This window comes from Oncorhynchus mykiss, chromosome 2, assembly GCF_013265735.2.
Source record: "Oncorhynchus mykiss isolate Arlee chromosome 2, USDA_OmykA_1.1, whole genome shotgun sequence".
Lineage (NCBI taxonomy): Eukaryota > Metazoa > Chordata > Actinopteri > Salmoniformes > Salmonidae > Oncorhynchus > Oncorhynchus mykiss.
The window spans coordinates 97,902,589-97,927,455 of record NC_048566.1 but is presented as its reverse complement, the minus strand read 5'-3'; the positions used below and the strand labels follow the sequence as shown (position 1 = coordinate 97,927,455).

Sequence of the window (24,867 nt, the reverse complement as noted above, 5' to 3'; positions counted from 1 at the left end):
TCACATCCACAAGTGGAATAAAAACCCAACAGCTGGGAAATGTGTTGGAGAAAATAAACTAAAGGCTAAACACAGCATGACAGAAAAAAAACTGAGAGATTACTGACAACAAAGCCTGACATTTCAGCCAGTTACAGAGTCTGTTCCTGTGCCACTGACGTTTCTGTCCTCTTTCAGCCTACACCGGGAATATGGTGACAGGATTTGCCCTGCCCACTCCATGTTGTGTCTGTACACTTGAACTCTGCACTCTCTCATACTGTAGCGCTCTTAATTCTGCCTGTGCACCAGAAACGCAACGGGTTTCCGGTCACTGCTTCACTGGATGTTAGTGTGTGTGTGTGTGGGGGGGGGGGTGGGGGTGTAACAGCAACGTGTGTGTGTGTGGGGGGGGGGGGTGTAACAGCAACTTGTGTGTGTGTGTGTGTGTGTGTGTGTGTGTGTGGTCCAGTCACAGATGTTACCATGTTATTTGTGAAAAGCAAGAAGCTCTTGCCCATTGGATGTCAATGGAGACATCTGGGTTGTGAGAACACAAACACACACAACCCACCCAGGGTCCACATTACCGATCCCTGGTTGACCTGCTGACAACAGACAATGAAGAAATTAAAGATGAATGCCAGGAAGGAAGAAAAGCCCCCCCCCCCCCCCCATTCTCCACTCTCACTCTCTCCTAGGCTCTTAAAGGCTCAGTGCAGTCAAAATCCTGTTTCTTCTGTGTTACCATATTGTACAACAGCTGATAAAACTAACACTGTAAAAGTTATTATCAGTGTTATTTCCTGATGATTCTATTTTCCAAACAGCAACTAACAATTTTTTTTTTATATTTATATATTTTTTTTATTTTTATTTTTAAATTGTGCCGAATACAACAGGTGTTGACTTTATGAAATACTTGCTTACGAGCCCCAACGATGCAGAGTTAAAAATAGTAGTAATACAATTATACACACACACACACACACACACACACACACACACACACACACACAACAATGTGAAGCTATATACAGGAAATATCAGATCAATGTGCAGATGTACGAGGTATTTGAGGGAGAGATGGACATGAAAGGTAAAGAAACTTCAGGATAATAAATTAAAGAGTGTAGAAGCAGCAAATGAAGAGTAAAAGTGTAGTTAGTGTATGCATGTTGATTTTGTGTGGGAGCGTAAATGTAGTACACACACACAGTGGGGCAAAAAAGTATTTAGTCAGCCACCAATTGTGCAAGTTCTCCCACTTAAAAAGATGAGAGGTCTGTAATTTTCATCATAGGTACACTTCAACTATGACAGACAAAATGAGAAGAAAAAAAATCCTGAAAATCACATTGTAGGATTTTTAATGAATTTATTTGCAAATTATGGTGGAAAATAAGTATTTGGTCACCTACAAACAAGCAAGATTTCTGGCTCTCACAGACTTGTAACTTATTCTTTAAGAGGCTCCTCTGTCCTCCACTCGTTACCTGTATTAATGGCACCTGTTTGAACTTGTTATCAGTATAAAAGACACCTGTCCACAACCTCAAATAGTCACACTCCAAACTCCACTATGGCCAAGACCAAAGAGCTGTCAAAGGACACCAGAAACAAAATTGTAGACCTACACCAGGCTGGGAAGACTGAATCTGCAATAGGTAAGCAGCTTGGTTTGAAGAAATCAACTGTGGGAGCAATTATTAGGAAATGGAAGACAAACAAGACCACTGATAATCTCCCTCGATCTGGGGCTCCGCGCAAGATCTCACCCCGTGGGGTCAAAATGATCACAAGAACGGTGAGCAAAAATCCCAGATCCACACGGGGGGGACCTAGTGAATGACATGCAGAGAGCTGGGACCAAAGTAACAAAGCCTACCATCAGTAACACACTACGCCGCCAGGGACTCAAATGCTGCAGTGCCAGACATGTCCCCTGCCTAAGCCAGTACATGTCCAGGCCCGTCTGAAGTTTGCTAGAGAGCATTTGGATGATCCAGAAGAAGATTGGGAGAATGTCATATGGTCAGATGAAACCAAAATATAACTTTTTGGTAAAAACTTGTGTTTGGAGGACAAAGAATGCTGAGTTGCATCCAAAGAACACCATACCTACTGTGAAGCATGGGGGTAGAAACATCATGCTTTGGGGCTGTTTTTCTGCAAAGGGACCAGGATGACTGATCCGTGTAAAGGAAAGAATGAATGGGGCCATGTATCGTGAGATTTTGAGTGAAAACCTCTTTCCATCAGCAAGGGCATTGAAGATGAAACGTGACTGGGTCTTTCAGCATGACAATGATCCCAAACTCACCGCCCGGGCAACGAAGGAGTGGCTTTGTAAGAAGCATTTCAAGGTCCTGGAGTGGCCTAGCCAGTCTCCAGATCTCAACCCCATAGAAAAGCTTTGGAGGGAGTAGAAAGTCCGTGTTGCCCAGCAACAGCCCCAAAATATCAATGCTCTAGAGAAGATCTGCATGGAGGAATGGGTCAAAATACCAGCAACAGTGTGTGAAAACCTTGTGAAGACTTACAGAAAACATTTGACCTCTGTTATATACTCTTTGTTGGCAATGACAAAGTATTGAGATAAGTATTTGGTCAATAACAAAAAAGTTTATTTTCCACCATAATTTGCAAATAAATTAATAAAAAATTCTACAATGTGATTTTCTGTTTTTGGTTGTACTAATTTATTGCCATCGGGGCCCACTGGTATAAGTGCTAAACTGCTTACTGACTGTACACTAACAATACTGCATGATTGTAGCAGGTTCAGTAATGCGTTACTAGTTCTATTAGCTTGGGGACAACGATGTAGGCTGTGTGTAGCAGTTATGACATGGCTTGGAAAGTTTTTTTTTTTTGTTTTGTTTTTTTTTAAATCGCCTGGTCACATACAGCTGATGTGTAGTGCATTGAAGTCCACAAGCAAAGGGAAAAGTTGAGAGGAGGAGAGTGCATAGATGTGAGAAGGAATACAACGTGGCTGCTATGAAAGTGAATTGTGTTTACGCCTGACCAGGGGTGTAATTATCATGCCGATTCTGTTGAAAAACATTTCTTAAAAAACGGAAGAAATCTGAACAAAAACTGGGATAAACATACCTGAATTTGTCCAATAGAAACTAAAGATTACACCCTAGATCAGCAAGATGCAGGCAAGAGTGCAAGGCGGTATTGAATGTGTCACTCAGTCATCTTGATTGCTTTAATTCCTCTCTACCTGTGAGCACCTACGTTGTAAACTTTCATTCATTGTCTAGGTTGAGGCAACCTCACGATGGGTATAGGGAACAATGGAGTATAATGTAGTAGCCTAAACCTGTCGACGATACATTGAACTGGGTGAACGGAAAATGACTAACCTAAACCTGTCGAAGTTACATTAAACTGGGTGAATAGAAAATGAATGACAGACGTCCAATATGCTGTAATAGAAATAAGGCCCTTCTCCAAAAAAGATAGTCCTCCCTCGTCTTAAACGGCACCAACCGCCCCTGGACTCCATGATCATTAGTCATGTAATGCAATGCCTGGTGACGTCACTATCAGGAATAACACTTTGTATCGTCTTAAAATGAGAACACCATTACTCAACAACACTAAAATAAAGAAGTGTGAATTCAATATGTAAAACATGGCTCAGATATGGTATAGCCTTTTGCTATAGAAATATGTGCACTTGTGTGACTCAAAGGATACTGTAGTAACCATAGCTGTGGTTTCCCACTCTGGGGTGACGGCCTGTCACTGTTAAGTACAGCGCCTTCACAAGGTATTTATCCCTTTGACTTTCTACATTGTACTGTGTTACAGACACAATTTAACATTTCTTGAATTTAGATTTTTTTTTTGGTCACTGTCACTAGCCCATAATGTCGAAATTGATATTTTTTCATTTTTTACACATTAATTAAAAATGAAATGTCTTGAGTCAATAAGTATTCAACCCCTTTGTAATGGCAAATCTAACATTTCAGAAGTAAAAATGTGACGTTGCATGGACTCACTGTGTGCAATAGTGTTTAACATGATGATTTTAATGAATAGCTCATCTCTGTACCCCACACATACAGATAAGTGTACGTTCCTTCAGAGAGGTTTCCCCAATTCCTCATTAAGGGCACCTATTGGTAGATGGGTTGAACACACACAACCTTTTTTTTTTTTTTTTTTAAAGCCGACATTGAATATCCCTTTGAGCATAGTGAAGTTATTAATTACACTTTGGATGGTGTATCAATACACCCAGTCACTACAAAGATACAGGCATCCTTCCTAACTCAGTTGCCGGAGAGGAAGGAAACCACGAGGCCAATGGTGACTTTAAAACCGTTACAGAACTGAATGGCTGTGATAGGAGAAAACTGAGGATGGATCAACAACAATGTAGTTGCTCCACAATACTAACCTAAATGACAGAGTGAAAAGAATGAAGCCTGTAAAGAATTTAAAACATATTCCAAAACATGCATCCTGTTTGCAACAAGGCACTAAAGTAATTCTGAAAAAAAAAAAAAAATTGGTAAAGCAATTCACTTTTTGTCCTGAATACAAATATTAATGTTTGGGGCAAATCCAATACGACACATTATCGAGTACCACTTCACATATTTTCAACCATAGTGGTGGCTGCATCATGTTATGGGTATGCTTGTAATCGTTAAGGACTGGGGAGTTTTTCAAGATAAAAAGAAACTGAATGGAGCTAAGCACAGGCAAAATCCTAGAGGTAAACCTGGTTCAGTCTGCTTTCCACCAGACAATGGGAGAAGAATTAACCTTTCAGCAGGACAATAAGCTGAAACACAAAGCCAAATTTACAAGAAGTAGCGAGTTTGTTTAGACTTAAATCTATGGCAAGACTTGAACATGGTTGTCTAACAAATGATCAACAACCAATTAGCTTGAAGAATTTTGAAAATATATAAAAAAAAATAAAATGGGCAAATATTATACAATCCAGATGTGCAACGCTCGTAGAGATTTACCCAGAAACACTCACAGCTGTAATCACTGCCAAAGTTGATTCTAACATGTATTGACTCATGTATTGACTACCTACTTAAAATTAGATTTCTGTATTTCGTTTTCAATACATTTTCAAACATTTCTAAAAACATGTTTTAATTTTGTCATTATGGGGTATTTTGTGTAGTTTGGTGGTGGGGGGGGGGGGGGGGGGGGGGGATTTAATCTATTTTGAATTCAGGCTTTAACTAACTGTGGAACAAATCAAGGGGTATGAATAGTTTCTGAAGGCACTGTAGCTCTCTGTAGCCCTGGATTGTCCATCCATATGTAGTAAGAGTAACACAGGGTGAATTGGCCAATTCATTGGCAACTTTGACTTGCTTATATAGACCGGGCACTACCAGTGCGTGCGAGAGGGTGAAGTTCGTAACGTGGCTCGAGCACTTTCATGGAGGTGCTGAAACCCCCTATTCTTCTCAACCACTGAGAATGGACGCATATCCGTGGCTATAAAAACATAGCCGCAGCTCTTGTCATTTCTTTGATTTCTTCCGCCCGGTCAGAATCAGATGCTTGAATACAGAGGGGAGACCAAGTTGTTGTTGTTTTTTGGCGTTTCCGTTTTTCTCCAGCGGTAGAAATACTGGGGTGCTGTCGACATGTTTGAGGTGTCGTCAGCTGCATAAAGTAATCTGGTTGAGCAGAGGTAAATATACCTTCTGTCCATTGCCGTTTTAAATCGACTAGGAAACCAAAATGTTTTCAAACTGGATGTCTAAACGATGGAGAATCCTCTAGGTTTATTGACCCCACCAGTTGCCATTGTACAGAACTTGTTCCCGGCTGCGCCTCACAAAAGGACAGCTTGAAAATGCCCCAATTAAGATTTACATTTTTGATTACAATGTGCCTATGCGACTTTAGTTGTTTTAACGGAATAGCCGTTTTCATCTCAGATTTACTCAAAAAGGCATATAACACAGCGTCGTCATAGCTTATCGGGCTTGTGTTTTCATTTTATTTTTTCATTCGAGTTCACAGTGCGGACCGAACAGAGGTCCCAGTACTGAACGGTTCGGTACGAATACGTGTACCGTTACACCCCTAATAGTCGAGAGGGGCAGGTTTGGTGATGGCGGCGAGTCAGGTTTGCATGGGTGGGAGTTTCAGTTTACCATGGTGAGATCACTGTACGGTAAATTGGTTAATAGCCCAATAACAAAGAGCTCCAAACCTCTGCCAGCAATAGCTAGTTTTCAGTTTTCCCTCCCCCAGTCAGACAAATCTAAAAAGACAGGCCAAGCAAAAGTTTGTCCATTTAAAATGGACATCTATTACAGTAATGTACTTAATTGTTACCAAGAAATGTGATATTCATATAAAAACAGCTGCATTGGGCCTTTAAATCTAAAAAAAAAAAAAAAAAAAAAAAAAAGTTAACAGAGTACATGACGACAGAAACATATACATAAGAAATACCCTGATGAAGACAGAGGTGTCATGAGGACACAGAGTTCCATACTACACCATTCTGTAACATCCTACTGGCAAATGGTTTAGTCTCATGTTCCAGTTCTACTTCGTTTGCACTTTTGTCTGAACTCAAACAAAAGAGTCAACCTCTCAAGAGCTCTCTCTCTCGTACTGTTAATGACCTGTTCCCTTACATCCTTACAGTAACAAACAGAGGTGGGAGCAAGAAATTGTAGTCACAAACATGTCAAGTCACAATGTCCCGAGTCTCAAGCTAATGTGTCTATTTCAGGCTACCTAGACAGCACTTTTCATTACATTTTGTCTCCAACATATTTTTATTATGTAATACTTCAATTTTAACAACAAATTCCAAAATGCAAGCGCTCAGTAAATTAAAATCAATTTCAATCAATTATGACAGACCAAAAAAGACCATTAGACCTATGCCAGTAATCATTACTTAATGCCCCATTGCAAACTAAAAACGGTTTATATTCTTGATCACTAAACAATTTCTTTGGAGGTGCATATTTCTAGAATTATGGCAATCCTCCCTCCGTACAATTTGACGTTTGCGATGCACACGATTCTATACAGGTCCTTGCAAACGTTGTCACAGTCCTTGGATTCCTTCAAACGTTATTGTCACAAAGTTAATTTAATTAGAATTCATTTAAGTTGGATTCATTTTAAAGTGGAATGTGAAAGTGGAAGAAAAATGCTACATTAATTAATAATTTTTTTAAATACAAAATAAATAAAAACGCAAATATGATGAAGTATTCCGCCCCTCCCTGACTCAATACGTGTTCGAGACACATTTGGCATACATTACAGCTGTGAGTCTTCTTGGGTAAGTCTATAAGAGATTTGTATACTATCCCATTATCCTTTACAATATTTTCTTCCAAAAAAGGTGGCCACTCTGGAAAATGTCCCCCCGTCTTCTTGGTAAGAAACTCCCGTGTAGATGTGGCCTTCTGTTTTAAGGTTATTGTCCAGTTGAAAGGTGAATTCCTCTCACAGCGTCTGGTGGAAAGCAGACTGAAGCAAGTTTAACCTCTAGGATTGTGTCTTTTGCTTAGCTCCATCCCATTTATTCTTATCCTGAAAATCTCCCCGGTATTTGCGGATGTCAAGCATTCCCATGCAAAGACCACCATGCTTGAAAAAAAAAAAAAAATGGGGGGAAAGAAGAAGGAGGCAGTTACTCAGTGATGTGTTGCTATAGGGCTTTGCATGTAGGCCAAAAAGTGTATTCCTTTGCCGTGTTTTTTTATTTTTTTCGTCAGTATTAATTTAGTGCCTTGGTCATTCATATGAATGTTTAGAAATATTTGTATTCCTCTTCTCGCTCTGTCATTCAGGTCTTTATTGTGTAGTTGATCCTCCCCCCCCCCATTGAACTCTGTAGGAGTTTTTTTTTTTTTTTTTAAACAACCAATGGTAACATCCCCTGAGCAGTTTCATCCCTGTCCTGCAACTCAGTTCAGAAGGACGACTGGATCTCGGATGTGTCTGGGTGGTTTAATACATCATCCACAGCCTAATTATTAACTTGACCAGGCTTAAAGCGATATTCAGTCTGATCTGTTATGGTTACCAATCACTGCCCTTTTATGCGGCTTTCATTGGACCGGTGCTTGAAATTCAATGCTTGACTGGAGGTACCTTACAGATGTACAGTGTATTTGGTAAGTATTCAGGCCCTGTCACTTTTACAACACTTACGTTAGACTTAATTATAAAAATATATAGATATATATATATATATATATAAAAAAATCACACTTACATAACTATTCAGACCCTTCACTCAGTACTTTGCTGAAGCACCTTTCGGCAGCAATTCCAGCCAAGTCTTCTTGGGTATGACGCTACAAGCTTGGCACACCTGTATTTGTGGGAGTTTCTCCCATTCTTCTCTGCAGATCCTCTCAAGCTCTGTCAGGCTGGATGGGGAGTGTAGCTGCACAGCTATTTTCAGGTCTCTCCAGATATGTTCGATCGGGTTCAAGTCCAGGATCTGCCTGGGCCACTCAAGAACAAATCAGAGACTTGTCCCGAAGCCACTCCTATGTTGTCTTGGCTGGGTGCTTAGGGTCATTGTCCTGTTGGAAGGTGACCCTTCACTCCAGTCCGAGTGCTCGGGAGCAGGTTTTCATCGAGGATCTCTGTACATTGCTCCGTTCATCTATCCCTTGATCCTGACTAGTCTCCCAGTCGCCGCCACTGAAAAACATCCCCAAAGCATGATGCTGCCACCACCTTGCTTCACCGTACGGATAGTGCCTGGTTTCCTCCAGACATGAAGCTTGGCATTGAGGCCAGAGTTCAATCTTGTTTTCATCATACCAGAGAATCCTGTTTTTCATGGTCAGAGTCCTTAAGGTGCCTTTTGACAAACTCAAAGCAGACGGTCATGTTCTTTTTTACTGAGGAGTGGCTTCCGTCTGGTCACTACCATAAAGGCCTGATTGGTGGAGTACTGCAGAGATGGGAGAATGTTCCAGAAGGACATCTCCACAGAGGAACTCTGGAGCTCTGTCAGAGTGACCATCAGGTTCTTGGTCACCTCCCTGACCAAGGCCCTTCTCCCAGGATTGCTCAGTTTGGCCGAGCGGCCAGCTCTTGGAAGAGTCTTGGTGGTTGCAAACTTCTTCCATTTAAGAATTATGGGAGGCCAGTGTTCTTGGGGACCTTCAATGCTACAGACATTTTTTGGTGTTAATGCCTCTGTGTAGCCGTTAGCAATGATGCTAACGACAACCTTATTCTGGTTGATGGAAAGGCTTCCCCCAATACCTTCTCAACTAAATGTTATCTACAAGTAGCCTATACATACTTGGCATAATGCATCAATCCAGGGTATATTGTTTGGCAAACTAATCACGTGCCCTTTTAAAAACACCACTAAACAGCCTCTTGCTAGGTGGACACTGGAATGAATTATTTTTTCACCATACCTCGAGATTGGTCTCCTGATGTGCTTTTAGCATTGTTGTGGACATATAAAACATCCAATTTGGTTGTTTTTCCAATTAAGAAAAAAAGTGGATGGGAGAGAGAGCAGAAAAACTGGGAAAATTATGAAACCTGAAAATACAAACAAACAAAATTCGGAAAACTAAATGGAATTATTCCAAAAATAAAACAGATTTTATAGGGTACTAGAAAGTGGATCATTTTGTACATGTATTCAACTGCACGTTTGACCAATTCCAGTCCTTTTTTTCATTACAAAGAATTCGGAAAACCGTCCCAGTGACGGAGAACTGTGTAGGTGACCGAGAAAGGCAACAAATCTTGGCGACAGAATGCCATGGTTCAAATTTAGTTAACGGGGTCACCATCTGCTTGGTCTGCGCAGGAGAGCGTGCATCGAGCCCAGGAGAGCGTGCATCGAGCCCAGGAGAGCGTGCATCGAGCCCAGGAGAGCATGCATCGAGCCCAGGAGAGCATGCATCTTGGCATCTGGAACTTGGACAGCTGCTTGTGCTGTCCAGCCCAGCGTGCAGTGATGTCTGAGCCTCTGGGACAGCCATGCTACTGTTGGCAGACCAGCAACAACGCAACAGAGCCCAGACACTGACTCTCAACCATCTCAGCTATCACTGCAGTACAGTTGTGTCCAGTTGGCTGGATGTCCTTTGGGTGGTGGACCATTCTGGATACAAAACAGGAAACTGTTGAGCGTGGAAACCCCAGCAGCGTTACAAATAGAAAGGTTTAGAACTTCTGCAGTGTGTGTGTGAAGTGTGTGTGTGTAGTGTGTGTGTGTAGTGTGTGTAGTGTGTGTGTGAAGTGTGTGTGTGAAGTGTGTGTGTGTGTGAAGTGTGTGTGTGTGAAGTGTGTGTGTACAGTGTGTGAGTAGTGTGTGTGAAGTGTGTGTGTACAGTGTGTGAAGTGTGTGAAGTGTGTGCGTACAGTGTGTGAAGTGTGTGAAGTGTGTGTGTGTGTGTGAAGTGTGTGTGTGAAGTGTGTGAGTGTAGTGTGAGTGTAGTGTGTGAGTGTAGTGTGTGTGAAGTGTGTGTGAAGTGTGTGTGTAGTGTGTGTGTAGTGTGTGTGAAGTGTGTGTGTGTACAGTGTGTGAAGTGTGTGTGTGTGTGTGTGTGTAGTGTGTGTGAAGTGTGTGTGTGAAGTGTGTGAAGTGTGTGTGTGTGTGTGAAGTGTGTGTGAAGTGTGTGTGTAGTGTGTGTGAAGTGTGTGTACAGTGTGTGAAGTGTGTGAAGTGTGTGTGTGTGTACAGTGTGTGTAGTGTGTGAAGTGTGTGTGTACAGTGTGTGTGTGTACAGTGTGTGAAGTGTGTGTGTGTGTGTGTGTGTGTGTACAGTGTGTGAAGTGTGTGTGTGTGTACAGTGTGTGTAGTGTGTGTGAAGTGTGTGTGTACAGTGTGTGTGTGTACAGTGTGTGAAGTGTGTGTGTGTGTGTGTGTGTGTGTGTGTACAGTGTGTGAAGTGTGTGTGTGTGTGTGTGTGTACAGTGCACTCAGAAAGTATTCAGACCCATTTACTTTTCCCACTTTTTGTTCCGTTAAAGACTTATTCTAAAATGGATTAAATTGTTTGAAAAGGGGAAGGAGTTTGAATACTTTCCGAATGCACTGTATACAGTATAGACATGTCCACATATTTTAAGTCAGATGCACGCCTACCTAGGTGTCTGGCTAGACTGTAAACTCTCCTTCCAGACTCACATTAAACATCTCCAATCCAAAATTAAATTGAGAATCGGCTTCCTATTTCGCAACAAAGCCTCCTTCACTCACGCTGCCAAACATATCCTCGTAAAACTGACTATCCTACCAATCCTCGACTTCGGCAATGTCATTTATAAAAAAGCTTCCAATACTCTACTCAGCAAATTGGATGTAGTGCTATTACAGTGCCATCCGTTTTGTCACCAAAGCACCATATACTACCCACATCTGTGACCTGTATGCTCTTGTTGGCTGGCCCTCGTTACATATTTGTTGCCAAACCCACTGGCTCCAGGTCATCTATAAGTCTTTGCTAGGCAAAGCTCCACCTTATCTCAGTTCACTGGCCACTATAACACCCACCCGTAGCACGCGTTCCAGCAGGTACATCTCACTGGTCAACCCCAAAGCCAACACCTCCTTTGGCCGCCTTTCCTCCCAGTTTTCTGCTGCCAGGGACTGGAACAAATTGCAAAAAAAAAGGAGACATATCTCCCTCACTGACTATTATGAATCCCTTTGTGGGGGGGGGGGGGGGGGAAACGAGACCCGTAACATCATGCAAATTATAACAGTGAGAAGGGAACAGCTAGAACAAAAACCACAGAAAACTTAAATCTACCGTCAAACACTATTGGTTTATTTTTAAACAGTAAAGAGGGGAAATGGGGCTGAGCTGGACCCAAGGAAAGAAAGAAATATCCCAAAACACCCCTAAGCTAGATGCTTCAATAGAGCTAACTACCTAACCAATAAAATACAGCGGGTGGTCTGCCCAGTTCTAACTAGGGTACTTAGACAAAGTATTCCTACGTGTAATGTAGGCCCATGGGCGACTTGGCTTGGAAGCCCCTTTCCCCACCATCAAACAAACACCATAACAAAACTCACAGGATAACAGACAAAGTGTCATGTAAAAACAAAAGAGATCTATGCATACAAAGAGAGAGGGAGAGAGAGAGAGACATGGGGGAAACAACGGAATGGGTTTTTAAACCAAGGGAAAGGGGATGTGATTGGGTAATGGAAACAGGATGAGGTGTGTCTTCAGATTAATGACTTGATTGGGGAATGATGATTGGTGACACCTGTGAATAGTGGAGAAGGAAAGAAAATACACACAGGATACACGCACAGGATACCTGTATCCGTAACACTAACTTTAAACATCAGTTATCTGAGCAGCTCACTGATCACTGCAGCTGTACACAGCCAATCTGTAAATAGCACATCCACGCTACCTACCTCATGCCCATATTGTTTTTATTTACTTTTTTTTTTGTTTCTCTTTCGCACACCAGTATTTCTACTTGCACATCATCATCTGCACATCTATCACTCCAGTGTTAATTCACCACTATGGCCTATGTATTGCCTTACCTCCTTACTCCATTTCCACACACTGTATATAGACTTTTTGCACACACTGTATATTAGACATTTTCTATTGTGTTATTGACTGTACTTTTGTTTATCCTGTGTGTAACTCTGTTCTTTTTTTGCTTTATCTTGGCCAGGTCACAGTTGTAAATGAGAACTCAACTGGCCTACCTGGTTAAATTAAACGAATTAAAATCTATCCGTGCGTCTCTGGGATGACTGAGGGCTCAGGGCTGAGTGGCTACCTACCTGCTATTCATGGAAATGGTTGGGTGTAGAGTAGATGGAAGCCTCTGGCAGTGGTAGCCTATGGTTGACATTCATTTGGTCTTTCTGTAGTGTTGGCTTCATTCAAAGTGACTTACGGTACGGTGATAGAGCTATTTTTGGTTTGTAATCCCTGTGGAAATGAAACTCATAACCTTTTTGTTCTAGCGCTTACAAAGGAAGCCACACAGGACGACGACTGGTTGAGATTGTGGTTGGCATCTCTCACTGATGCAGTAGCCCATCATAGCCGACTCTAGAGGCCGATCGGAATCTCAAACATCTGCAGTACTGCACTTCCTTTCCACGGTGAGAGATTAACAGTGAGAGATGCCAACCACTCGTCCTGTGTGGCTTCCTTTGTAAGCGCTAGAACAAAAAGGTTATGAGTTTCATTTCCACAGGGATTACAAACTAAAAATAGCTCTATCACCGTACCGTAAGTCACTTTGAATGAAGCCAACAATACAGAAAGACCAAATGAATGTCAACCATAGGCTACCACTGCCAGAGGCTTCCATCTACTCTACACCCAACCATTTCCATGAAGATAAAAACGTATCTGCAGCTCCACACCATCAACCCCTCGGGGCAAACGCCGAAACACAACACCTACCGCTGAGATAAGCCTATCTTCTATAGCCAACCATTTAAAAATCAGACTCACTGTTGCAGAAAATGCATCGTAGTCCACTGAGCAATATATATTCATGTGGGTATCGTAGTCCACAATATTTTACACGTGGTGAGCTCTGACCCTATTGGAATCTACAACATTATGATAATCATGTTGAAAAGTGCCTCATTGGCTGGTTCCCATTCCAAGAAAGTTCTGCCTTCAGGATACCCTTTGACAAGGACTGTTCCTCACAGATCTCTAAGGATTTAAAGCTGCAATCAGTAGTTGAAACAAGCATTCTCCCGGTCGCTGTTTTGGTTAAAAAAAAAAGCTGAGGGATGGGGCTGGAGAAATGTAACCACAATCAAATTTAAATCGGCACAGAGCTATGGATGCATGATATCAAAAGTATAGTTTTAATATTGAGGCTATACAGTGTTTGTTTAAATTCACTTTGTTTACAAACATTAGAGTAAAACAAGCTTATATGATATTTTGGGTTCTGATGGAGTGTGATAGGTGAACTCAACTTATAAAAAACTACAAATGCATAATCTTCAAGAATTAAAAAGGGTACATATCATTTATAAAAATCCCAAAATGCCCATTTAATATTTGCAGCAGCAATGTGAGATGGAGGATCATTTGTCAATAGATTATAATAATAATCTTTGTGGTCAAATAGCCCTTACAAAGCCTAGAGGTGTGTTGGGTCATTGTCCTGTTGAAAAAAAAACTAATGATAGCACAAACCAGATGGGATGATGCATCACTGCAGAATGCTGTGGTAGCCATGCTGGTTAAGTGTGCCTTGAATTCTAAAATAAATCAGTCTGTTACCAGCAAAGCACCTCCTCCTCCATGCTTCACGGTGGGAACCACACATGCAGAGATCATCCGTTCACCTACTTTGCGTCTCACAACGACACGGAGGTTAGAGCCAAAATCTAAAATTTGGACTCATTAGACTAAAGGACAGATTTCCACCGGTCTAATGTACATTGCTTATGTTTCTTGAGCCAATCGAGTCTCTTCTTCTTATTGGTGTTCTTTAGTAGTGGTTTCTTTGCAGCAATTCGTCTCCTCTGAACAGTTGATGTTGAGATGTGTTACTTGAATTCTGTGAAGCATTTCTTTGGGCTGCAATCTGAGGTGCAGTTATCTCTAATGAACTTATCCTCTGCAGCAGAGGTAACTCTGGGTCTTCCTTTCCTGTGGTGGTCCTCATGAAAGCCAGTATCATCGTAGCGCTTGATGGTTTTTGCGACTGCAACTGAAGAAACTTTTAAAGTTCTTGAAATTTTCCGGATTGACTGACCTTCATGTCTTAAAGTAATGATGGACCGTCGTTTCTCTTTGCTTATTTGAACTGTTCTTGCCATAATATGGACTTGGTCTTTTACCAAATCGGGCCATCTTCTGCACTACATTGTCAAAACAACTGATTGGCTCAAACACATTAAGGAAAGAAATTCCACAAATGAACTTAAAGCACACCTGTTAATTGAAATTAATTCCAGGTGACTACCTCATGAAGCTGGTTGAGAGAATGCCAAGAGTGTGCAAAGCTGTCAAGGCAAAGGGTGGCTATTTTAAGAATGTCAAAATATAAAATACATTTAGATTAGATTAACACTTTTGGTTACTACATGATTCCATGCATTTTTGTGTTTTTTTTTTTTTTCCATTGTTGAGGTCTTCACTATTATTCTACAATGTAGAAAATAGTAAAAAATAAAGAAAAACCCTAGAATGAGTGTGTCCGAAAATTTTGACTGGTACCATCTATATCTATACACACTTTAGTAAATATTTTCTTAACTCCATTTTCTTAAAGCTGCATTGTTGGTTAAAGGCGTGTAAGTAAGCATTTCACAGTCAGGTGACTACACCTGTTGTATTCGGCATATGTGACAAAATTTGATGACTCAATATCATGGATATAGCGTATGCTACTGTAACAGTATAACTTTAGACCGTCCCCTCGCCCATACCCGGACGCGAACCAGGGACCCTCTGCACACATCAACAACAGTCACCCACGAAGCATCGTTACCCATCGCTCCACAAAATCCGCGGCCCTTGCAGAGCAAGGGGAACCACTACTTCAAGGTCTCAGAGCAAGTGACGTCACCGATTGAAACGCTATTTAGCAACAACCACCGCTAACTAAGCTAGCGTTTCACATCCGTTACACTACCGTACCTGTAGACTTCATCATTGCGCTAATGCTAGTTAATGCTAATGCTAGTTAGCATTGGCTCGCAAACACACCCAACTTCCGTCATACTGCACACGGAGACATGAAAAATGGTATCCATTTCCACTGACAGAGATTATTTCTGTAAGTAGAAAGAATCTCACCAGTATCCCTTTTAAAAACAGCTAACGAAAGACACCATCTTCACAGACGCTTGCAATAACCATCTTAGCTCCGCGGCCCAAACCAGCTCAGCTATGTCATGTCAACAAATCACAATGATGAATCCTTAGCTCCATGGGAGCCGAGAAAGGAAGAAAGAACAGTCTCCCTGTCATGTCTATCTAACAAGATGGACGATCATCCATATTGACGATCCTTATGATTCATTCCTGACCCGGAAGGACGCTTTGGTGGTAGGGTTCATTAGAAATTAAATAGTACAGTTATGCAGCTAGGGCTGGAAATTAGGGATGCACGATATATTGGTTAACATATCGGAATCGGACGATATTAGCTAGAAATGCCAACAGTGGTATCGGCCCGATGTCTAGTTTAACGCCAATGTTAAAAACCGACATCAAAGCTAACATGCATACCTGTATAACGAAGGTACATGACGTAATGGCGCCACGTAAAATGTAGCGCGATAAGAGCAACACATCATTCCTAACCTCGTCCACAATGTCTGCTGTGTGGATCGAGCAGCCAACAAGTCCATCAGTCATTTGAAAGAGTAAGACCATTTCAGCGAGACAACTCGAAAGGTGAAAACCATTAAAGCTAAGATAATGGAATTTGTTGCCCTTGACAATCAACTGTTCTCTGTTGTGAGTGATGTTGGCTTTTGCCGACCGGTCGAGTACACACTACCAAGTGAGTTATTTTTCAGATGTTGCCCTACCGGAGTTACACAGTAATAGCGTCACTGCTATTAGCTTCACGACATACTACGGAACGTCGTTTGGGTCTTTGTGTGTCAAAAAGATACAGTAGCACTGTCAAAGCTGTACAAAAAAAACCTCTGCAAACAAGCAAAACACCGGCCACGAACAATGTGTACAATACCGCGTTGGTAATAAAGCATCATTTGTTCGACCACAACTTCTAGAGGAGCTAGCTTTAGTTTGGTACCGAGCTAGCACAAATACAAACAGCCTGAAAAGAATGAATAGAAAATGCAGTCATTTGCATTATTCTTAGCAATGTTTTAGGAATCCTTGTGAGTAAGTATTATCCCTAGGTTGCCACTTGTTGTTCGCCTATTGAAATTGAACTTCAGTTCATGAAAATAAATAGCTAGCCAGCTACTTATCCCTGTTGCCCAAAGCTAACATTATAAAATCAGCCAGCTAGCTTCATCTGGCTAGTGAGGCTTGACCGGACTGGGTTGTGAAGCTAGCCACAATGGTGGAATTTACGTTTTTTTCTTCAAAATAAAAGTATGTCATTGGCAGTGATGCAAATGAATACAAATAGTAGAATTATGCCATACTTTTATTTTGAAGGCTAACTGCAAAGTCTACTATTGTGGCGTCCGACTTTATAAAATAAAGGTTATTTTAGATGATGACACCTAGATTATGTCGTTTTGCTACGTTATTGGGGGTAGAATATTGTTTGCATCCATCAGCTAGCTAGCGTTTATTTTTTCTTGACCAGCACTGTAGGAGCGCAGACAACTTTACCAGCATCATAGCATAGGTATCAATGAATCGTTGTGACAAATTAAATACAAGTGATAGTGTAATGAATGTGTAATAACTACATAAATTATGAACGCGTTAAATTATGATGTGACGTGCAGTCATATTCAGGTCGTGATTGGTCAACAGGCTTATTTGAGACATCAAAGTGTTATTTGACGTGTATCTTGTTTGACACCCAAACGACGGTGTTCCGTAGAAATCCTGGTTGAGAATGAAACGACTGAACAATGAAACAGCACAGCAAGTAAATGAAAGAAAAAAGGTTTTGATGATGTTTTACTGGTCATGGGGACATAAGTTAAAAAAAAATATATATATATATTTATTTATTTTACCTTTATTTAACTAGGCAAGTCTTATTTTCAATGACGGCCTAGGAACAGTGGGTTAACTGCCTTGTTCAGGGGCAGAATGACAGATTTGTACCTTGTCAGCTCGGGGGTGCCAACAAAATAACTTTTTGGTCAGTGTGGTGTGTGTGATGTGACCTTAATTTAACTAGGCAAGACAGGTAAGAACAAATTATTAGTTACAATGACGGCCCGGATGACGCTGGGCCAATTGTGCGCAGCCCTAGGGGCTCCCAATCACAGCCGGATGTGACACAGCCTGGATTCGAACCAGGGACTGTAGTGACGCCCCTTGCACTGAGATGCAGTGCCTTAGACCGCTGCATCCATGTGCGTTTTAACTATTTAACTGTAATGTTTTTTTTGTTTGTTTTTGTTTTAAAAAGGCAGCAAAAACTTTAAATAATCGGTATTGTTTTTTTTTTGGCAAGGAAAATAACAGATATCGGTATATCGACCGGAAATATCACATCAGTGCATCACTACTGGTAATTGCTAGAGATCTCACGTTAGGATATTATCAACGATATTTAGGTGCCGATACGTATATGAGATTCTCAATGTATTGTGATTTGAATGGCACACATACACAACCCATGTCTCAATTGCCTTAAGATTAAAAATAAAAATAATATATATATTTTTTTTTTATCCTTCTTTAACCTGTCTCCTCCCTCTCTCATCTACACTGATTGAAGTGGATTTAACAAGTGACATCAATAAGTGATCATAGCTTTCACCTGTATTCACCTGGTCAGTCTGTCATGGAAAGAGCACGTGGACCACGTGTCAAACTCATTCCACGGAGGGCCGAGTGTCTGCAGGGTTTTCGTACTTGATTGATGAATTAAGATCACTAATTACTAAAAGGAACTCCCTTCACCTGGTTGTCTAGGTCTTAAAAGGAATTTGCGCCAACATCGACCAATCACGAAACACCACCAGGCCTATTTTCCCAGACACAGAGATTCTCAGTTGAAAGTGCTTTATTAGTCCAAGAATTGGCTTTTATTAAAATAATTTGTGTCCCTTTCGGGAAAATGTCTCAATATGTCTCCGGAACCACAAACCAACCCCCCTTGACTTAGCCTTTGTTTACAGGTCCAACGTTTACTGTGATGGAACCGTTGTCATGGGCGAAGAAAGGTTAAGGAGGGTGTTCGTTTCCCTCGGAGCAGGAAAACAGGAGACTACTGTTTGGCTCGCAACACAATCCCTGTGTTCAGTCAGCTGACATTTATGTAGCCGTTCGGCTTTTATACAAACCGCACGCACGCGCGCACACACACACACACACACACGGTAGGAACAGAGAAAGATTCCACTTTCAACAACTTCTCTTGCCAGGCATCACATCTACTGTATACAGATGGGAGCAGTGATAGTTCCAGTAGCATCTCTAAGTACAATATGCCTGCCCTACACGAATTTGCCAACATATCGCTACAGAACCAAGTCACACATCTCTCTCTACATATCAGTACAATTTGTATTTAAAAACACTAGTTGCGTGTCCACAGACCTGTAGAAACTAGGGAGTGATCTAAGGCTCACATTAGGAGAGAGAGAGAGACAGGAGGACACCCATCGAAACACACCCAAATAGTATGGTTCCTGGATTTTACAGAGCAGGTCAAACCTATTAGGTTGCTTCAAGAAGTAGGGGGAGGGGGGTGATCGTCGCACGCACACACACACACAGGAAAGAGGCAGCTTTCCCTGGCATGGTGTCTATCCAGGTTTTCTTAAAAATAATTCTGACTTCAAGCTCAAAAAAACTGTGCATACAGGGACAATACACAAACACTCCCCGACATGCATCAGACACCCACACACAGTCCTTGCCCCTATTCTCTTCCTCCTTCTGCAAGAGTGAATATACCATTCTGCCATGAAAGAGCCTGAAGCAATACTATTATTGGCCACCCCTCAGCCCCTCTTACCCCGCCTCAGCCCCTCTTACCCCGCCTCAGCCCCTCTTACCCCGCCTCAGCCCCTCTTACCCCGCCTCAGCCCCTCTTACCCCGCCTCAGCCCCTCTTACCCCGCCTCAGCCCCTCTTACCCCGCCTCAGCCCCTCTTACCCCGCCTCAGCCCCTCTTACCCCGCCTCAGCCCCTCTACTATATCCTTCCATTTGTCAAAGGGAAAGGTAATTTTCAGCTATTTTTTAAAGCACTTTAAAACAGCTTCTTCCTATAACGGTTTAGAAGCAATCCATGTTCATTTTTGTACTAAAAAAAGTTTTTCTTCTCCTTTTAAGTATGGTTGGTCATGTTCAGTTCACACACATTGACAGATCGTGTTGAAGCACGAAGAGGAATGACTGAAAACAACAAGCAGAGAAATGTTCTATCCGCTAGGCTACGGTAACACATTAACCCTATCAGTACCGAGATCCCCGCAAACAAAAAATTGTCTGCTTATTTATCTTCATGTCCAGCCTTTATATTGAACCTCACAATGAGGTGTTTTACCATGTTCTTTAAAGGACAACCAGGGCTACAAGTAGAACACAAAACTAGTGGACATAAACTGTTGCATTTATGAGTCTTACTGACAAATGTTTGTTTTTTTTAATAAAAAAAATTAAACTACTAAGGTCTGCCTAAGCAAAACCCTGATATAAAATGCTGTAAGCACAGAAAATGTTTGCTCAGTGGGAAATTAATATCTAACTAGTCAGTGACGACTGTGTGGCGTTTGGAGTTTGTGACAGCAACTATGTGAGTTTCTTACAGTATTATAGACACTATGTCCTGGGATTTACTATGGTCTACTATGTAGAAGAACCCCTTACAGTATTATAGACACAATGACCTGGGATTTCCTATGATCTTCTATGTAGAAGAACCCCTTACAGTATTATAGACACTATGACCTGGGATTTACTATGATCTTCTATGTAGAAGAACCCCTTACAATATTATAGACACTATGACCTGGGATTTACTATGATCTTCTATGTAGAAGAACCCCTTACCTTCTAATGACATTTGTGTAGCATCATAGAGCAAAACAGTCTCAGCTTTTTACAGATGGCTTATCGTAGTTTGTAGCTAAAACCATTCGGACATTTTTGTATAAAAAGATTTGGGGCCCCAGGCCCCTTCGGAATCCACCCTTGTCTCAAACACAGTTGTAGCTCCGCCCCCGTTAAATCACACGGACCAATGGCTCAAACACAGTTGTAGCTCCGCCCCCGTTAAATCACACAGACCAATGGCTCAAACAGTTGTAGCTCCGCGGTGTCATCCACTGTTTTCCAATGGCGTATGTCAACCGGTAGAGTAAGTTCAAAGGTAAATTTATTCTAAACTTGACTTTAGTTTTTTGCAGTACTACACAGAGGTGTATTAGGCCACGTAGCCTGCAGAGTTGATTCTGCAAAGCAGACATTTTCTTGTTTTTAAAATGTATAGATATCCAGGGGCACTGTCCAACATTATTTACAAAATACGCATGTGTTCAGTAAGTCTTCCAGGCCAGAGGCAGTGGGGATGACCACGTGTTCTCTTGATAAGTGCTTGAATTAGACCATTTTCCTGTCCTGCTAAACATTCAAAATGTAAAGAGTACTTTTGGTTGTCTGGGAAAATGTATGGAGTCAAAAGTACAGTATTTTCATTAAGAATGTAGTGAAGTAAAAGTTGTCAAATTAAATAGTAACGTGCAGATATCCCCAAAAACGAAGAAGTACTTTCAAGTATTTTTTACACCATTGCTTAAAACCAGTAGACAAATTGATGTCATTTCGAAAATGTGCAAGGAAAATCTCCCCTGTCCCTAAGAGGATCTATGCAAGCAGCACTCCCTGGCCATGCTAGCCTCGATCTCCTGTTAGCCCTCACCTGAGGGCCCGCAAGGTAGCTATCAACAGCCAGTCAGCCAATCCAGTAGCGGTTGGAAGCTATAGCCAGCTTCGATTGGTCAATATCAACGCGATGTCGTGGAGTATGAGTCAAAACTTCAGTCTCTCTCCCCCTCAACTTCAGTCCTGCTGTGTACAACTCCCTCCCTCCCTCAACGGTCTCTCGCCCACTTCATTGAAGATGAATGGGGCTCCGTTGTGTTATCGCCACCAAACGTGCTAGATGGGTTTTCAGTGTAATCGTTTTCGCTCCTCAAGTGAGGCAGAAATGAAAGAGAACTTCAGCGATGTCAAAGTTGATGATGCGTTCATTCCACCGATGCTTATCAGAACGTAATACAAGGCTTTATTTAGTAGGTTATTCTAAAGAGCATCAAGTAATGACAGAAGGTTAGATGCATACATGCAGCTTATTATATACAAATGTACTAATAGCCTACCTAATGTCGGGATTTTTTCTCCCCGCAACCCTGTCAAAAAAACAAAACAAAAAAAAAATAGTTCCGCTGTCCCTGGCCAAATTAGGAATATTCTGTTTATTCATAGCTGCAGGGATACTTGTGAGCTGGATATCAAAAGTGCTGATCAATTTATCCGGAAGAAGACCTAAACCGGCATATGAGCTATTATCGGGAATATTGGTGGTGACTGTTTCATCAAGGAATAATCAGAAGTGTCAAATGGACAAGCGTCGTTGAATTAACCAATGCGTGATTCTTGAAATTCTATCAAAACACACATTCCACCAGACGCTACATAATTAACTCATTTTGCCCTCAATCTAGCAATTAAAAATATTGTTTATTTGTCCAGAGAAGTTAATATATCTTTCAAATTTTAAAAAAGACATTCAACTACGCAAACCGACTGTTCAACTAAACCGAGTTATTTATAAATAAAAATAACACGCAAAGAAATGTTTGAACTGAAGTTTGTGTGTACTTACAGTATAGCAAGCGAAGACAATCCAGAGTTTTCCTTTCACTGGTATTCGAACAGCAGCTTTTGAGCTGTGCTCTATGGGTTTGCAAACAGTGGGGTGGCGAATCCGACGGATGTATGCAGGTACCGTAATGGGAGGTACGCACAAGGGAGCGCAGTATCATTACCGTAATATGTAGACTACTCGTTGCCGAGTAGGTTTTTCATAAACCCCGTCTTATTTTGAGAAATGCAAATCACTATACAAACATATAGCTATGCTATTTTATTAGGGAATTAACTAATCAATCAATCAAAAACATTTTTACATCAGCAGTTGTCACAGTGCCAGCCTAAAACCCTAAAGAGCCAGCAATACAGGTGTACTGTAGAAGCACGGTAGCTAGGAAAAAGTCATCTTTTGGCTGTGCGTGGTGGAGGTTATAAGAGCCAGTGGCGACCAGTCATTCATGGCAGAGTTGACTTGTTTTGAGCCCCACCTGTTTAGAGCCCCACCTGTTTAGAGCCCCTCCTGTTTAGAGCCCCACCTGTTTAGAGCCCCTCCTGTTTAGAGCCCCACCTGTTTAGAGCCCCACCTGTTTAGAGCCCCACCTGTTTAGAGCCCCCACCTGTTTAGAGTCCTTCCTGTTTAGAGCCCCACCTGTTTAGAGCCCCTCCTGTTTAGAGCCCCTCCTGTTTAGAGCCCCCCACCTGTTTAGAGCCCCCCACCTGTTTAGAGCCCCCCACCTGTTTAGAGCCCCTCCTGTTTAGAGCCCCTCCTGTTTAGAGCCCCCCACCTGTTTAGAGCCCCCCACCTGTTTAGAGCCCCTCCTGTTTAGAGCCCCCCACCTGTTTAGAGCCCCCCACCTGTTTAGAGCCCCCCACCTGCTTAGAGCCCCTCCTGTTTAGAGCCCCTCCTGTTTTGAGCCCCACCTGTTTAGCAAAAAAAAAGTGTGGAAAAAAACATTTTGTTTGTTGATGTTGGCTGTTTTGCATGTTATTTAGGCATTAATACATATCAGTTTGCAAACAATGTAAAAACAAAAATATGAATTGATTTTAATAAAGCCGAATACAAACATGGTCTATTTTTTGCCTTCTTGAGTAAGGCAACTCCAAAATGCAGGCGTTTCAGCCCAGCTCAGTGCTTTCTGTGGTGGTGGGATAGCCAGCGGAAAATTCCGGAACGTTGGCGTTGGTAAACTTCTCTAGTTGCGCCGTGATTGGCTCAATGTTCGGTCACTCATGGGGACACTACATCACTATAAAATCTACAGGAAGAGCTAGAACATTCAAGCCCCCTTGGGTGCTGCCATAGATTTACATTAGAAGTGCCCATCCAAGAAGGCTCAAGGTCATTGGCCGCAGATAAAATGATGTCAAATTACGCAAAATCTGCCGTAGCTTTGATTGGACTGGAATCTTAGCTAGCAAGCTAGCAGTCATCATCATGAATCACGTTGACCATCTACTGGCAAATCCTTTTCAATCCTTGTCATAAGAAGAGAAATTATTAATCATCGGCCATTGGACCTAAACATTACACAACAAGTTGGAAATCGCAGAATCAGCAATGAATGGTTTGGAAGGAATCAGTGGCTAACTGCAAGCTTTGCAAAGCAATCACTATTTTGTTTCCCCTGTCTGCGAATTGGTGGAGAGGGTGTGTGGTCCAAGTCTGGGTTAAACAGTGTATTTTCCAAGCTTAAAAGGATAAACTTTCAAATGCAACACCATGGGCCACAAAAGGCTGAATACATTGACCATGCTGTCCATCCAGCATGCTTTCATCCGTGTTCAAAACAACTGGAAACTCGGAACTGGGAAATCTCAGACAACTGGGAACACTGTCTGGGAAAATACAGTTTGAACGGTCATCCAACTCGGGATTCCAAGTCAGGAACTCCGGGCCTCTTTCTCGAGCTCCGACCTGAAGATCACTGACGTCAAGATGCGACCTTGTTTTTTTTTCATAGTTCCCAGTTGTCTTGAAAACACCATAAATCCAGAGAATGACAGACTTTGATGACAAAGTTTCAAGACAACATTTGCCCACAAGAAGGACTGCTAAGCCACCTTCCTGTTCAAGTGAGCACAGCACAACAGTGAGTCCAAAAATGTCTTGTATGCTGCTGCATAAATTATGTAATATGCCAGGGAGATACGTATACTGTAGCTAAGAAAGTAATACTAAGTGTATGTTGTGTAGTAAGCTGTTAGTAGCCCATGTGCCTCACGCTAATAATTTGGTCCCTTTCCCCCTCATAACTTAGTCTACTGTTCTGACTTGGTGGTGCACATGTAGCCTATAGCCTGTTTTAGAGAAATGTCATCATCAAATATTGTAAGTTCCATTGTCTGCTTATGTGCCCCTTTATTTATCCCACAGTTCTGACTTAGTGTACAGGGAGA

The 24,867-nt window shown here is 41.7% G+C and overlaps 1 protein-coding gene across 2 annotated transcripts in view; it reads right to left on the bottom strand.

Moving 5' to 3' along the window:
- The window catches only part of LOC110500615 (tumor protein p53-inducible protein 11), a 110,285-nt gene extending 87,697 nt beyond the window's left edge, over positions 1–22,588 (bottom strand). For both annotated transcript variants that reach the window (XM_036960346.1, XM_036960342.1), the window contains exon 1: positions 22,481–22,588. The gene's annotated coding sequence lies outside the window, so the exon portion shown is untranslated. The remainder of the gene's footprint in view (positions 1–22,480) is intronic.
- Positions 22,589–24,867: the final 2,279 nt, after the last annotated feature.